At 44.6% G+C, this 16,552-nt stretch overlaps 19 non-coding genes across 19 annotated transcripts; all 19 read left to right on the top strand.

The window, feature by feature from the left end:
* Positions 1–331: 331 nt before the first annotated feature.
* On the top strand, positions 332–404 carry trnak-cuu. The gene has a single exon. It is a non-coding gene; the product is annotated as a tRNA-Lys (tRNA).
* A 423-nt stretch (positions 405–827) lies between these two features.
* On the top strand, positions 828–900 carry trnak-cuu. The gene has a single exon. It is a non-coding gene; the product is annotated as a tRNA-Lys (tRNA).
* A 423-nt stretch (positions 901–1,323) lies between these two features.
* Positions 1,324–1,396, top strand: trnak-cuu. Its single transcript has one exon. It is a non-coding gene; the product is annotated as a tRNA-Lys (tRNA).
* Positions 1,397–1,812: 416 nt separating this feature from the next.
* Positions 1,813–1,885, top strand: trnak-cuu. Its single transcript has one exon. It is a non-coding gene; the product is annotated as a tRNA-Lys (tRNA).
* Positions 1,886–2,301: 416 nt separating this feature from the next.
* On the top strand, positions 2,302–2,374 carry trnak-cuu. Its single transcript has one exon. It is a non-coding gene; the product is annotated as a tRNA-Lys (tRNA).
* A 423-nt stretch (positions 2,375–2,797) lies between these two features.
* trnak-cuu lies at positions 2,798–2,870 on the top strand. The gene has a single exon. It is a non-coding gene; the product is annotated as a tRNA-Lys (tRNA).
* A 423-nt stretch (positions 2,871–3,293) lies between these two features.
* On the top strand, positions 3,294–3,366 carry trnak-cuu. Its single transcript has one exon. It is a non-coding gene; the product is annotated as a tRNA-Lys (tRNA).
* Positions 3,367–3,782: 416 nt separating this feature from the next.
* On the top strand, positions 3,783–3,855 carry trnak-cuu. Its single transcript has one exon. It is a non-coding gene; the product is annotated as a tRNA-Lys (tRNA).
* A 423-nt stretch (positions 3,856–4,278) lies between these two features.
* Positions 4,279–4,351, top strand: trnak-cuu. Its single transcript has one exon. It is a non-coding gene; the product is annotated as a tRNA-Lys (tRNA).
* Positions 4,352–4,774: 423 nt separating this feature from the next.
* On the top strand, positions 4,775–4,847 carry trnak-cuu. The gene has a single exon. It is a non-coding gene; the product is annotated as a tRNA-Lys (tRNA).
* A 416-nt stretch (positions 4,848–5,263) lies between these two features.
* trnak-cuu lies at positions 5,264–5,336 on the top strand. Its single transcript has one exon. It is a non-coding gene; the product is annotated as a tRNA-Lys (tRNA).
* A 5,816-nt stretch (positions 5,337–11,152) lies between these two features.
* On the top strand, positions 11,153–11,225 carry trnak-cuu. Its single transcript has one exon. It is a non-coding gene; the product is annotated as a tRNA-Lys (tRNA).
* Positions 11,226–12,124: 899 nt separating this feature from the next.
* Positions 12,125–12,197, top strand: trnak-cuu. Its single transcript has one exon. It is a non-coding gene; the product is annotated as a tRNA-Lys (tRNA).
* An 899-nt stretch (positions 12,198–13,096) lies between these two features.
* Positions 13,097–13,169, top strand: trnak-cuu. Its single transcript has one exon. It is a non-coding gene; the product is annotated as a tRNA-Lys (tRNA).
* A 425-nt stretch (positions 13,170–13,594) lies between these two features.
* trnak-cuu lies at positions 13,595–13,667 on the top strand. Its single transcript has one exon. It is a non-coding gene; the product is annotated as a tRNA-Lys (tRNA).
* A 425-nt stretch (positions 13,668–14,092) lies between these two features.
* Positions 14,093–14,165, top strand: trnak-cuu. Its single transcript has one exon. It is a non-coding gene; the product is annotated as a tRNA-Lys (tRNA).
* A 425-nt stretch (positions 14,166–14,590) lies between these two features.
* On the top strand, positions 14,591–14,663 carry trnak-cuu. The gene has a single exon. It is a non-coding gene; the product is annotated as a tRNA-Lys (tRNA).
* A 425-nt stretch (positions 14,664–15,088) lies between these two features.
* Positions 15,089–15,161, top strand: trnak-cuu. Its single transcript has one exon. It is a non-coding gene; the product is annotated as a tRNA-Lys (tRNA).
* Positions 15,162–16,070: 909 nt separating this feature from the next.
* trnak-cuu lies at positions 16,071–16,143 on the top strand. The gene has a single exon. It is a non-coding gene; the product is annotated as a tRNA-Lys (tRNA).
* The last annotated feature ends 409 nt before the right edge of the window (positions 16,144–16,552 follow it).

The following is a 16,552-nucleotide window of genomic DNA, read 5'->3' as shown; positions in this document are numbered from 1 at the left end:
GGTGATACAGAAGGCTATGAATTTGTATTCTATCTCTGCCTGCACTCTGACCTGTCATCTGAATGACATACCTATTACCAATGAATTGTACTCCTAAATGGCTTGAATAAATTATCATTTTCCGGACAAGAAATAGACAGGCAAGAAGAATACTTGCTCCTGGTGGGGCTTGAACTCATAACCTTGTCATCTAATTGCTTTATACTGCTGTATAAGTACAACACGCTAACAGATTGCACCACAGGATCCATCAACAACACTCACTGATCACCATATTTTACAGAAACTGGGCTGTACGATATTCGTACCAAGTCAAAAATACTATTGAGGCACCTGGCTAGCTCAGTCGGTAGAGCATGAGACTCTTAATCTCAGGGTCGTGGGTTCGAGCCCCACGTTAGGTGATTATTTTCTCTGCCGAAGCACCAACTTACTTCGCAAACAACCATCCGCTTGGAATTTCGAACAGGCTTGCCACTCTGCATGGTTGGTGATACAGAAGGCTATGAATTTGTATTCTATCTCTGCCTGCACTCTGACCTGTCATCTGAATGACATACCTATTACCAATGAATTGTACTCCTAAATGGCTTGAATAAATTATCATTTTCCGGACAAGAAATAGACAGGCAGAGGCTTCAAGAACAATACTTGCTCCTAGGGGCTTGAACTCATAACCTTGTCATCTAATTGCTGTATACTGCTGTTTAAGTACAACACGCTAACAGATTGCACCACAGGATCCATCAACAACACTCACTGATCACCATATTTTACAGAAACTGGGCTGTACGATATTCGTACCAAGTCAAAAATACTATTGAGGCACCTGGCTAGCTCAGTCGGTAGAGCATGAGACTCTTAATCTCAGGGTCGTGGGTTCGAGCCCCACGTTAGGTGATTATTTTCTCTGCCGAAGCACCAACTTACTTCGCAAACAACCATCCGCTTGGAATTTCGAACAGGCTTGCCACTCTGCATGGTTGGTGATACAGAAGGCTATGAATTTGTATTCTATCTCTGCCTGCACTCTGACCTGTCATCTCAATGACATACCTATTACCAATGAATTGTACTCCTAAATGGCTTGAATAAATTATCATTTTCCGGACAAGAAATAGACAGGCAGAGGCTTCAAGAACAATACTTGCTCCTAGGGGCTTGAACTCATAACCTTGTCATCTAATTGCTGTATACTGCTGTTTAAGTACAACACGCTAACAGATTGCACCACAGGATCCATCAACAACACTCACTGATCACCATATTTTGCAGAAACTGGGATGTACGATATTCAAACCAAGTCAAGATCACCATTGAGGTACCTGGCTAGCTCAGTCGGTAGAGCATGAGACTCTTAATCTCAGGGTCGTGGGTTCGAGCCCCACGTTAGGTGATTATTTTCTCTGCCGAAGCACCAACTCACTTCGCAAACAACCATCCGCTTGGAATTTCGAGCAGGCTTGCCTCCCTGCATAGTTGGTGATACAGAAGGCTATGAATTTGTATTCTATCTCTGCCTTCTTTCTGACCTGTCATCTGAATGACATACCTATTACCAATGAATTGTACTCCTAAATGGCTTGAATAAATTATCATTTTCCGGACAAGAAATAGACAGGCAAGAAGAATACTTGCTCCTGGTGGGGCTTGAACTCATAACCTTGTCATCTAATTGCTTTATACTGCTGTATAAGTACAACACGCTAACAGATTGCACCACAGGATCCATCAACAACACTCACTGATCACCATATTTTGCAGAAACTGGGCTGTACGATATTCGTACCAAGTCAAAAATACTATTCAGGTACCTGGCTAGCTCAGTCGGTAGAGCATGAGACTCTTAATCTCAGGGTCGTGGGTTCGAGCCCCAAGTTAGGTGATTATTTTCTCTGCCGAAGCACCAACTTACTTCGCAAACAACCATCCGCTTGGAATTTCGAACAGGCTTGCCACTCTGCATGGTTGGTGATACAGAAGGCTATGAATTTGTATTCTATCTCTGCCTGCACTCTGACCTGTCATCTGAATGACATACCTATTACCAATGAATTGTACTCCTAAATGGCTTGAATAAATTATCATTTTCCGGACAAGAAATAGACAGGCAAGAAGAATACTTGCTCCTGGTGGGGCTTGAACTCATAACCTTGTCATCTAATTGCTTTATACTGCTGTATAAGTACAACACGCTAACAGATTGCACCACAGGATCCATCAACAACACTCACTGATCACCATATTTTGCAGAAACTGGGCTGTACGATATTCGTACCAAGTCAAAAATACTATTCAGGTACCTGGCTAGCTCAGTCGGTAGAGCATGAGACTCTTAATCTCAGGGTCGTGGGTTCGAGCCCCACGTTAGGTGATTATTTTCTCTGCCGAAGCACCAACTTACTTCGCAAACAACCATCCGCTTGGAATTTCGAACAGGCTTGCCACTCTGCATGGTTGGTGATACAGAAGGCTATGAATTTGTATTCTATCTCTGCCTGCACTCTGACCTGTCATCTGAATGACATACCTATTACCAATGAATTGTACTCCTAAATGGCTTGAATAAATTATCATTTTCCGGACAAGAAATAGACAGGCAGAGGCTTCAAGAACAATACTTGCTCCTAGGGGCTTGAACTCATAACCTTGTCATCTAATTGCTGTATACTGCTGTTTAAGTACAACACGCTAACAGATTGCACCACAGGATCCATCAACAACACTCACTGATCACCATATTTTACAGAAACTGGGCTGTACGATATTCGTACCAAGTCAAAAATACTATTGAGGCACCTGGCTAGCTCAGTCGGTAGAGCATGAGACTCTTAATCTCAGGGTCGTGGGTTCGAGCCCCACGTTAGGTGATTATTTTCTCTGCCGAAGCACCAACTTACTTCGCAAACAACCATCCGCTTGGAATTTCGAACAGGCTTGCCACTCTGCATGGTTGGTGATACAGAAGGCTATGAATTTGTATTCTATCTCTGCCTGCACTCTGACCTGTCATCTCAATGACATACCTATTACCAATGAATTGTACTCCTAAATGGCTTGAATAAATTATCATTTTCCGGACAAGAAATAGACAGGCAGAGGCTTCAAGAACAATACTTGCTCCTAGGGGCTTGAACTCATAACCTTGTCATCTAATTGCTGTATACTGCTGTTTAAGTACAACACGCTAACAGATTGCACCACAGGATCCATCAACAACACTCACTGATCACCATATTTTACAGAAACTGGGCTGTACGATATTCGTACCAAGTCAAAAATACTATTGAGGCACCTGGCTAGCTCAGTCGGTAGAGCATGAGACTCTTAATCTCAGGGTCGTGGGTTCGAGCCCCACGTTAGGTGATTATTTTCTCTGCCGAAGCACCAACTCACTTCGCAAACAACCATCCGCTTGGAATTTCGAGCAGGCTTGCCTCCCTGCATAGTTGGTGATACAGAAGGCTATGAATTTGTATTCTATCTCTGCCTTCTTTCTGACCTGTCATCTGAATGACATACCTATTACCAATGAATTGTACTCCTAAATGGCTTGAATAAATTATCATTTTCCGGACAAGAAATAGACAGGCAAGAAGAATACTTGCTCCTGGTGGGGCTTGAACTCATAACCTTGTCCTCTAATTGCTTTATACTGCTGTATAAGTACAACACGCTAACAGATTGCACCACAGGATCCATCAACAACACTCACTGATCACCATATTTTGCAGAAACTGGGCTGTACGATATTCGTACCAAGTCAAAAATACTATTCAGGTACCTGGCTAGCTCAGTCGGTAGAGCATGAGACTCTTAATCTCAGGGTCGTGGGTTCGAGCCCCAAGTTAGGTGATTATTTTCTCTGCCGAAGCACCAACTTACTTCGCAAACAACCATCCGCTTGGAATTTCGAACAGGCTTGCCACTCTGCATGGTTGGTGATACAGAAGGCTATGAATTTGTATTCTATCTCTGCCTGCACTCTGACCTGTCATCTGAATGACATACCTATTACCAATGAATTGTACTCCTAAATGGCTTGAATAAATTATCATTTTCCGGACAAGAAATAGACAGGCAGAGGCTTCAAGAACAATACTTGCTCCTAGGGGCTTGAACTCATAACCTTGTCATCTAATTGCTGTATACTGCTGTTTAAGTACAACACGCTAACAGATTGCACCACAGGATCCATCAACAACACTCACTGATCACCATATTTTACAGAAACTGGGCTGTACGATATTCGTACCAAGTCAAAAATACTATTGAGGCACCTGGCTAGCTCAGTCGGTAGAGCATGAGACTCTTAATCTCAGGGTCGTGGGTTCGAGCCCCACGTTAGGTGATTATTTTCTCTGCCGAAGCACCAACTTACTTCGCAAACAACCATCCGCTTGGAATTTCGAACAGGCTTGCCACTCTGCATGGTTGGTGATACAGAAGGCTATGAATTTGTATTCTATCTCTGCCTGCACTCTGACCTGTCATCTGAATGACATACCTATTACCAATGAATTGTACTCCTAAATGGCTTGAATAAATTATCATTTTCCGGACAAGAAATAGACAGGCAGAGGCTTCAAGAACAATACTTGCTCCTAGGGGCTTGAACTCATAACCTTGTCATCTAATTGCTGTATACTGCTGTTTAAGTACAACACGCTAACAGATTGCACCACAGGATCCATCAACAACACTCACTGATCACCATATTTTACAGAAACTGGGCTGTACGATATTCGTACCAAGTCAAAAATACTATTGAGGCACCTGGCTAGCTCAGTCGGTAGAGCATGAGACTCTTAATCTCAGGGTCGTGGGTTCGAGCCCCACGTTAGGTGATTATTTTCTCTGCCGAAGCACCAACTCACTTCGCAAACAACCATCCGCTTGGAATTTCGAGCAGGCTTGCCTCCCTGCATAGTTGGTGATACAGAAGGCTATGAATTTGTATTCTATCTCTGCCTTCTTTCTGACCTGTCATCTGAATGACATACCTATTACCAATGAATTGTACTCCTAAATGGCTTGAATAAATTATCATTTTCCGGACAAGAAATAGACAGGCAAGAAGAATACTTGCTCCTGGTGGGGCTTGAACTCATAACCTTGTCATCTAATTGCTTTATACTGCTGTATAAGTACAACACGCTAACAGATTGCACCACAGGATCCATCAACAACACTCACTGATCACCATATTTTGCAGAAACTGGGCTGTACGATATTCGTACCAAGTCAAAAATACTATTGAGGCACCTGGCTAGCTCAGTCGGTAGAGCATGAGACTCTTAATCTCAGGGTCGTGGGTTCGAGCCCCACGTTAGGTGATTATTTTCTCTGCCGAAGCACCAACTTACTTCGCAAACAACCATCCGCTTGGAATTTCGAACAGGCTTGCCACTCTGCATGGTTGGTGATACAGAAGGCTATGAATTTGTATTCTATCTCTGCCTGCACTCTGACCTGTCATCTGAATGACATACCTATTACCAATGAATTGTACTCCTAAATGGCTTGAATAAATTATCATTTTCCGGACAAGAAATAGACAGGCAGAGGCTTCAAGAACAATACTTGCTCCTAGGGGCTTGAACTCATAACCTTGTCATCTAATTGCTGTATACTGCTGTTTAAGTACAACACGCTAACAGATTGCACCACAGGATCCATCAACAACACTCACTGATCACCATATTTTACAGAAACTGGGCTGTACGATATTCGTACCAAGTCAAAAATACTATTGAGGCACCTGGCTAGCTCAGTCGGTAGAGCATGAGACTCTTAATCACAGAGACTCGATACTCCATCATCCACGCCCCATCACAGTGTCAGGAATGTTGTCATTCCTTGGGCTGACTGGTTACAGCCGCACACACATCCCTGACTTCACTGGCAGAACTGAGCCCTTGAGGGAAATGGTGCGTGAGGCGGGGTCGAGAAACCTACACTCACCACTGGTATGGACTCCTGAAGCATCATTGGCGTTTTCACTCTTGAAGACGGATCTCTCAGTGGCCGCAGCTTTAACCGCACCTGACTACAAAAACAAATTCCATCTGGATGTTTCGGAAAAGGAAGGATTTACGTCATCCATCCTTTTTCAGAAACAAAAGGGGGAGAGGAGAGTGCTGATGTATCACTCCTCGAAACTGGACCACATTGAAGTAGGACAAACCACATGTTCTAGGTATATGGCTGCAGTGGCAAAAGCCATTGAAAAAACCGCCCACCTGGTAATGTGTCATCCGTTGGAAATCCACACCCACCACGGAATTGCGGCATATCTGATGAGCAAAGAATTCACATTCAGCGCCGAAAGAAAAACGAAAATTCAGAACAAATGCACACAATCACACATCACATTTGTCAACACTGAGAAAAACATGGCTGACGCGCTCAACGCGGAAGAAGGACTGCCCCATTCCTGTGCGGAACGAGCTGCACAAGAATTAAAACTGAGACCTGACCTGGGGAATGAACCACTCTGTAACCCCGACCTATGGTTGTACACAGACGGATGCTGTTACAGAGGAGAAGATGGAAATATAGCAGCATATGCAGTGGTGCAGCAGCTGCCGGATGGATCACACGTGACCCTGGAGTCGGCGATCATTCCGCAACCTGCATCAGCTCAATTGGCTGAAATCATAGGCTTGACACAAGCATTGAAAGGAGCTGAAGGAAAAATTGTAAATATTTACACCGACTCGGCATATGCCCATGGAGCAGTTCATACGGATGGACCACAATGGGTGAGGCGCAACTTCACCACCACAGGGAACCTTCCAATTAAACACAAGACACAGATGGAGAAACTGATTACATCCGTTTCCCTACCCAAAAAGGTGGCCATCATGAAGTGTAAAGGACATCAACAACTGAAAAATAGAGTCAGCGAGGGGAATGATGCAGCTGACAAAGCAGCCAAGAAAGCTGGTGGATACACTCCAAGACAAATGGTGCTGCAGACCCAACCACCCCAGACTGAACTAACAGAACAACACATACAAGAACTCCAGATCTCGGCAGGACCATATGAACATTCAGTTTGGGGACAAAAGGGGGCTACCAAAGGACAGGATGGATTGTGGAGATGCCATGACGGCAGATTGGTAGCTCCCGCAAATCTATGCCCAGAACTACTACGGGAAGCTCATGGGCCCACCCACGAAGGCAAACTAAGGACTTTACAGAAGGTGTCTCACATCTGGTGGCACCCTCACATGAAAGATATGACAGACTTATTTTGTGACGAGTGCAGCATTTGTGGTAGCTACAATCCTAAGAAACCATACCAAACTCCAATGGGCTCATACCCAGTACCTAATGCATGTTTTCAGGACATTAGCATAGATTACACGGACATGGGGGCGGATAATGTGGTCAATGGGAAACGATATCTATTAGTGATGGTGGATAGGTTTTCCAAATGGGTAGAGGCAATCCCAACGGCAAGAGAGGATGCGAGGTCAGTCATTAAATGGCTACAAACTGAACTCATACCCAGGTATGGGGTTCCGCGTCAAATCCGTTCCGACAATGGTTCCCACTTCAGCAATCAGCACCTGCGAAAGGTGGAGGAGCGATTTGGCATCACACACAAATTTGGGTCTGTCTATCGGCCACAGTCCCAAGGTCTCGTGGAACGCGGGAATCAAACGCTTAAGTCCAAAATAGCTAAGGTATGTGCCGGGTCGAAGTTGAAATGGGTCGAAGCCCTGCCCCTGGCGTTGATGGCCATGAGAGCCTCACCAGGGTCAGGCACCCATCTCTCTCCTCATGAGATAATGACTGGTAGAGTCATGCCTGGCCCACCAAGGGAGGGAGGTCATATGCCCGCTCTTGATGTGCAACAAATTTCTATGTCTAACTATGTAAGAGAACTGACGAAACTTTCTGCAGCTCTCTCTGCCCAGGTTCGAAAGGTCCAGGAGGGAGAACTGCCGGAGGAACCAGTGCCACTGAAGGTAAAGGTTGGAGACTGGGTAAGGGTGAAGGTCCACAAGAGAAAGTGGCTGGAACCCAGGTGGACTGGTCCGTACGAAGTGAAGGAAGTTACTTCACACTCAGTCCAGGTCAAAGGTAAATTGGGCGCACCTTGGCACCACCTCACACATTGTACACCAGCTCCAACCCCTTCCCGCACACTGACGGAAGTCAGAACCGACCTAAGTGGTCTACATTCGGCCCCAAATCTTGCACCTCCTTAGTCAGGGGAAATGGGAGGTTCAGCCCCATATTCACTGACTAAGTCACACCGTACTCCTTGGGAGCGGTTGGGGATCTCCGGACCCCTGTTTGTTATTTTTCTTCTCATGGGAGGGGTCACTGTATGTACACTCACATGGCTTATAAACCAACAGAGGCACCCACTACAGACTCACACACTGAATTCTACTCTGCCAGGTGAAACTAACTCTCTCTCTTTTCCCTCTTATCTACCACAAGACCATACCGTTTCTAGGCGTGAGGTGGGGATCACTAAGTGCACCCCCCAGGAGTTGAAGAGCACCACCCTGTGTTTGCCTTTCAATGCCACCACCACTGTTTACCTGCCTTGGGGCCTTTTGGGTCATGCGAAAAATAGTTTGGGGCTGCCTGCCTGGACCTATTCCAGTTTTAACTGGTATATAACCAAAGGGGGATATGGTGAGTGGTCTTGGAAAAACTTGGTGGCAGAAACGGGGCATGACTGGTCCAGCTATTCCAAGGGACGGGTTGTTCTTGCATGGCGCAAACGGCTTACATTTTCACGCACTGGTTTTCAACTAAAGCTGATTGTACGACCTGGAACCACTATGGGGTGCCAGGTTTTTACGTTGGCCCCATATGTAGATACCGAGAGGGCTGAAGTCCATTTCACACTATATATCTGTGTTACGCCAGAACCACAGCCTACTTCTGTGACGGTGCGTGACGATATGGCAAAGCCACATACCCTGCCCCAGCACAGGGATGGGTGGGGTTCTGCTGTTTTAGTGGTCACCACCCCTACCCCGGATGAGAACATTCGGGTTGCTACAGGTATCTCAGGTTTGTCTAACAATTGGCTATTATTGACCGAACAAGCAGCCAATACTACCCCCACTAGTTGTGTAGTTTGCATGGGTGCCCGACCATTGCTCCGCATTGTCCCGGCTACTGTCGAGATCGGATGTTTAATGCCCCTTATGGACCAAGACAATCCGACTGGTAATTGTTTCTTGTGGGATGCAGTTTACCCTGTTGTCTCCGCTACGGACAGGGCACCAGTATTTTCCTCTGATGTTGCCAGGGCCGAATTCGCCTGTATTAACATGACAGGGGGTATACTACAGTTAGGTTTGCTCCCTGTTGGTTGGTGTACAAATACTATCGTAGTAGTTGGAGTTTTTAAGCCAGTGATCAGGGCTGACATCTGGTGGTGGTGTGGGGGACCTCGGCTTTTTGACAGACCTCCCAATAAGGCTACGGGTACTTGTGCGCTTGTAACACTTCTACTGCCTATCTCTGTTTACCCTATAGGTGTGGGTGATTTGGTGACCCGGATACAGGCTGTGGACCCACAGTTTCTGCCTACCAGAACCAAGCGGGAAGCAGCCCTGACTGTTGGGGATCCCACATATATTGATGCTATAGGTGTTCCTAGGGGGGTCCCTGATGAGTACAAGCTGGTGGACCAGGTCGCCGCAGGTTTTGAATCATCTCTCTGCTGGTGGTGTACTGTGAATAAAAATGTTGACCGCATTAACTATATACATTTCAATGTCCAAAAATTAGGGAACTGGACTCAACAAGGTTTTGAGGCCGTACATGGTCAACTGGCGGCTACCTCCCTTATGGCTTTTCAAAATCGCATTGCCGTTGACATGTTGCTGGCTGAGAAGGGTGGTATATGTTTTATGTTTGGGGAGCAATGTTGCACATTTATCCCCAATAATACAGCCTCTGATGGCAGTCTCACTGTTGCGTTAGAAGGACTACGTACCCTGAATGGTAAAATGAAATCCCACTCTGGGGTTGATACCAGCACGTGGGACTCCTGGATGGATGCATTTGGTAAATATAAGGTCCTGGTCTCTTCTATTCTGGTCTCTATCTCTGTGTTTGTTGCAATACTAACCCTCTGTGGCTGTTGTTGCATCCCATGTGCCCGCTCCCTGCTTTCTCGAGTCATTACTTCTGCTATTGCACCAAATAATGACCCTGCACTGATGTTCCCCCTCATACAACAGGAGGATCCTCTGGTGGAGTTTGAAACATGCACATATGAGTAATTTTCACGTCTCTTTGGAGACGTGAAGAGGGGGACTACAAAATTCCTAAAATGTCCTATTCTATTTTTCTTACATTTAGTTTTGTCACGTCTAGTAGACGTGAAGAGGGGGTGTTGTAATAACATATTAAAACATGTAATGACGCATTCACGGACTGTTGTTAAACACACGGATAACCCATGAATATACACTGCTCCAAACCCTTTGGGATGGGCTACAAAGACAAAGAACTCTGTCCAGAACCAATGAGATACCGACAACAGGCTGGAGAGGACTGTCTATCACCTACGAACAACCAACCAGGAGCCAGGACTACTAGAATCTACCTACGTCATTTCAATGTATAAATGTACTGCCCAAATATGTGTTACGTTCTCTTTTTCCGAAACCTCCCTTAGAGTGGACGATGAGAGCCGTGCTGCACGTTTGCCAAATATCACTATGCTAGATTAAAAGGCCTCAAATATACCGTATCCGCCTTGTCCAGAGTCTCATCTTGTTCTTGTCTCTCCTATAATTAATTCATGAACACCACTCTGCATGGTTGGTGATACAGAAGGCTATGAATTTGTATTCTATCTCTGCCTGCACTCTGACCTGTCATCTGAATGACATACCTATTACCAATGAATTGTACTCCTAAATGGCTTGAATAAATTATCATTTTCCGGACAAGAAATAGACAGGCAGAGGCTTCAAGAACAATACTTGCTCCTAGGGGCTTGAACTCATAACCTTGTCATCTAATTGCTGTATACTGCTGTTTAAGTACAACACGCTAACAGATTGCACCACAGGATCCATCAACAACACTCACTGATCACCATATTTTACAGAAACTGGGCTGTATGATATTCGTACCAAGTCAAAAATACTATTGAGGCACCTGGCTAGCTCAGTCGGTAGAGCATGAGACTCTTAATCTCAGGGTCGTGGGTTCGAGCCCCACGTTAGGTGATTATTTTCTCTGCCGAAGCACCAACTCACTTCGCAAACAACCATCCGCTTGGAATTTCGAGCAGGCTTGCCTCCCTGCATAGTTGGTGATACAGAAGGCAATGAATTTGTATTCTATCTCTGCCTGCACTCTGACCTGTCATCTCAATGACATACCTATTACCAATGAATTGTACTCCTAAATGGCTTGAATAAATTATCATTTTCCGGACAAGAAATAGACAGGCAAGAAGAATACTTGCTCCTGGTGGGGCTTGAACTCATAACCTTGTCATCTAATTGCTTTATACTGCTGTATAAGTACAACACGCTAACAGATTGCACCACAGGATCCATCAACAACACTCACTGATCACCATATTTTGCAGAAACTGGGATGTACGATATTCAAACCAAGTCAAGATCACCATTGAGGTACCTGGCTAGCTCAGTCGGTAGAGCATGAGACTCTTAATCTCAGGGTCGTGAGCCCCACGTTAGGTGATTATTTTCTCTGCCGAAGCACCAACTCACTTCGCAAACAACCATTCGCTTGGAATTTCGAGCAGGCTTGCCTCCCTGCATAGTTGGTGATACAGAAGGCTATGAATTTGTATTCTATCTCTGCCTTCTTTCTGACCTGTCATCTGAATGACATACCTATTACCAATGAATTGTACTCCTAAATGGCTTGAATAAATTGTCATTTTCCGGACAAGAAATAGACAGGCAAGAAGAATACTTGCTCCTGGTGGGGCTTGAACTCATAACCTTGTCATCTAATTGCTTTATACTGCTGTATAAGTACAACACGCTAACAGATTGCACCACAGGATCCATCAACAACACTCACTGATCACCATATTTTGCAGAAACTGGGCTGTACGATATTCGTACCAAGTCAAAAATACTATTCAGGTACCTGGCTAGCTCAGTCGGTAGAGCATGAGACTCTTAATCTCAGGGTCGTGGGTTCGAGCCCCACGTTAGGTGATTATTTTCTCTGCCGAAGCACCAACTCACTTCGCAAACAACCATCCGCTTGGAATTTCGAGCAGGCTTGCCTCCCTGCATAGTTGGTGATACAGAAGGCAATGAATTTGTATTCTATCTCTGCCTGCACTCTGACCTGTCATCTCAATGACATACCTATTACCAATGAATTGTACTCCTAAATGGCTTGAATAAATTATCATTTTCCGGACAAGAAATAGACAGGCAAGAAGAATACTTGCTCCTGGTGGGGCTTGAACTCATAACCTTGTCATCTAATTGCTTTATACTGCTGTATAAGTACAACACGCTAACAGATTGCACCACAGGATCCATCAACAACACTCACTGATCACCATATTTTGCAGAAACTGGGATGTACGATATTCAAACCAAGTCAAGATCACCATTGAGGTACCTGGCTAGCTCAGTCGGTAGAGCATGAGACTCTTAATCTCAGGGTCGTGAGCCCCACGTTAGGTGATTATTTTCTCTGCCGAAGCACCAACTCACTTCGCAAACAACCATTCGCTTGGAATTTCGAGCAGGCTTGCCTCCCTGCATAGTTGGTGATACAGAAGGCTATGAATTTGTATTCTATCTCTGCCTTCTTTCTGACCTGTCATCTGAATGACATACCTATTACCAATGAATTGTACTCCTAAATGGCTTGAATAAATTATCATTTTCCGGACAAGAAATAGACAGGCAAGAAGAATACTTGCTCCTGGTGGGGCTTGAACTCATAACCTTGTCATCTAATTGCTTTATACTGCTGTATAAGTACAACACGCTAACAGATTGCACCACAGGATCCATCAACAACACTCACTGATCACCATATTTTGCAGAAACTGGGCTGTACGATATTCGTACCAAGTCAAAAATACTATTCAGGTACCTGGCTAGCTCAGTCGGTAGAGCATGAGACTCTTAATCTCAGGGTCGTGGGTTCGAGCCCCACGTTAGGTGATTATTTTCTCTGCCGAAGCACCAACTCACTTCGCAAACAACCATCCGCTTGGAATTTCGAGCAGGCTTGCCACTCTGCATGGTTGGTGATACAGAAGGCTATGAATTTGTATTCTAGCTCTGCCGGCACTCTGACCTTTCATCTGAATGACATACCTATTACCAATGAATTGTACTCCTAAATAGCTTGAATAAATTATCATTTTCCGGACAAGAAATAGACAGGCAGAGGCTTCAAGAACAATACTTGCTCCTAGTGGGGCTTGAACTCATAACCTTGTCATCTAATTGCTGTATACTGCTGTATAAGTACAACACGCTAACAGATTGCACCACAGGATCCATCAACAACACTCACTTATCACCATATTTTGCAGAAACTGGGCTGTACGATATTCGTACCAAGTCAAAAATACTATTCAGGTACCTGGCTAGCTCAGTCGGTAGAGCATGAGACTCTTAATCTCAGGGTCGTGGGTTCGAGCCCCACGTTAGGTGATTATTTTCTCTGCCGAAGCACCAACTCACTTCGCAAACAACCATCCGCTTGGAATTTCGAACAGGCTTGCCACTCTGCATGGTTGGTGATACAGAAGGCTATGAATTTGTATTCTAGCTCTGCCGGCACTCTGACCTGTCATCTGAATGACATACCTATTACCAATGAATTGTACTCCTAAATGGCTTGAATAAATTATCATTTTCCGGACAAGAAATAGACAGGCAGAGGCTTCAAGAACAATACTTGCTCCTGGTGGGGCTTGAACTCATAACCTTGTCATCTAATTGCTGTATACTGCTGTATAAGTACAACACGCTAACAGATTGCACCACAGGATCCATCAACAACACTCACTGATCACCATATTTTGCAGAAACTGGGATGTACGATTTTCAAACCAAGTCAAGATCGCCATTGAGGTACCTGGCTAGCTCAGTCGGTAGAGCATGAGACTCTTAATCTCAGGATCGTGGGTTCGAGCCCCACGTTGGGTATTTATTTTCTCTGCCGAAGCACCAACTCACTTCGCAAACAACCATCCGCTTGGAATTTCGAACAGGCTTGCCACTCTGCATGGTTGGTGATACAGAAGGCTATGAATTTGTATTCTATCTCTGCCTGCACTCTGACCTGTCATCTGAATGACATACCTATTACCAATGAATTGTACTCCTAAATGGCTTGAATAAATTATCATTTTCCGGACAAGAAATAGACAGGCAGAGGCTTCAAGAACAATACTTGCTCCTAGTGGGGCTTGAACTCATAACCTTGTCATCTAATTGCTGTATACTGCTGTTTAAGTACAACACGCTAACAGATTGCACCACAGGATCCATCAACAACACTCACTGATCACCATATTTTGCAGAAACTGGGCTGTACGATATTCGTACCAAGTCAAAAATACTATTGAGGCACCTGGCTAGCTCAGTCGGTAGAGCATGAGACTCTTAATCTCAGGGTCGTGGGTTCGAGCCCCACGTTAGGTGATTATTTTCTCTGCCGAAGCACCAACTCACTTCGCAAACAACCATCCGCTTGGAATTTCGAGCAGGCTTGCCACTCTGCATAGTTGGTGATACAGAAGGCTATGAATTTGTATTCTATCTCTGCCTGCACTCTGACCTGTCATCTCAATGACATACCTATTACCAATGAATTGTACTCCTAAATGGCTTGAATAAATTATCATTTTCCGGACAAGAAATAGACAGGCAGAGGCTTCAAGAACAATACTTGCTCCTGGTGGGGCTTGAACTCATAACCTTGTCATCTAATTGCTGTATACTGCTGTATAAGTACAACACGCTAACAGATTGCACCACAGGATCCATCAACAACACTCACTGATCACCATATTTTGCAGAAACTGGGATGTACGATATTCAAACCAAGTCAAGATCACCATTGAGGTACCTGGCTAGCTCAGTCGGTAGAGCATAAGACTCTTAATCTCAGGGTCGTGGGTTTGAGCCCCACGCTGGGTAATTATTTTCTCTGCCGAAGCACCAACTCACTTGGCAAACAACCATCCGCTTGGAATTTCGAGCAGGCTTGCCACCCTGCATAGTTGGTGATACAGAAGGCTATGAATTTGTATTCTACCTCTGCCTGCACTCTGACCTGTCATCTGAATGACATACCTATTACCAATGAATTGTACTCCTAAAAGGCTTGAATAAATTATTATTTTCCGGACAAGAAATAGACAGGCAAGAAGAAAACTTGCTCCTGGTGGGGCTTGAACTCATAACCTTGCCATCTAATTGCTGTATACTGCTGTATAAGTACAACACGCTAACAGATTGCACCACAGGATCCATCAACAACACTCACTGATCACCATATTTTGCAGAAACAGGGATGTACGATATTCAAACCAAGTCAAATTCACAATTGAGGCACCTGGCTAGCTCAGTTGGTAGACCATGAGACTCTTAATCTCAGGGTCGTGGGTTCGAGCTCCACGTTAGGTGATTATTTTCTCTGCCGAAGCACCAATTCACTTCGCAAACAACCATCCGCTTGGAATTTCGAGCAGGCTTGCCACTCTGCATAGTTGGTTATACAGAAGGCTATGAATTTGTATTCTATCTCTGCCTGCACTCTGACCTGTCATCTCAATGACATACCTATTACCAATGAATTGTTGTCCTAAATGGCTTGAATAAATTATCATTTTCCGGACAAGAAATAGACAGGCAGAGGCTTCAAAAAGAATACTTGCTTGGGGCTTGAACTCATAACCTTGTCATCTAATTGCTGTATACTGCTGTATAAGTACAACACGCTAACAGATTGCACCACAGGATCCATCAACAACACTCACTGATCACCATATTTTGCAGAAACTGGGATGTACGATATTCAAACCAAGTCAAGATCACCATTGAGGTACCTGGCTAGCTCAGTCGGTAGAGCATGAGACTCTTAATCTCAGGGTCGTGGGTTTGAGCCCCACGCTGGGTGATTATTTTCTCTGCCGAAGCACCAACTCACTTCGCAAACAACCATCCGCTTGGAATTTCGAGCAGGCTTGCATAATTGGTGATACAGAAGGCTATGAATTTGTATTCTATCTCTGCCTGCACTCTGACCTGTCATCTCAATGACATACCTATTACCAATGAATTGTACTCCTAAATGGCTTGAATAAATTATCATTTTCCGGACAAGAAATAGACAGGCAGAGGCTTCAAAAAGAATACTTGCTTGGGGCTTGAACTCATAACCTTGTCATCTAATTGCTGTATACTGCTGTATAAGTACAACACGCTAACAGATTGCACCACAGGATCCATCAACAACACTCACTGATCACCATATTTTGCAGAAACGGGGCTGTACGATATTCGTACCAAGTCAAAAATATTATTCA

This window comes from Oncorhynchus mykiss, unplaced genomic scaffold (genome assembly GCF_013265735.2).
Source record: "Oncorhynchus mykiss isolate Arlee unplaced genomic scaffold, USDA_OmykA_1.1 un_scaffold_218, whole genome shotgun sequence".
NCBI classification, from domain to species: Eukaryota; Metazoa; Chordata; class Actinopteri; order Salmoniformes; family Salmonidae; genus Oncorhynchus; species Oncorhynchus mykiss.
Note: the sequence above shows the minus strand (reverse complement) of the source record. Positions and strands in the feature narration are given on the sequence as shown.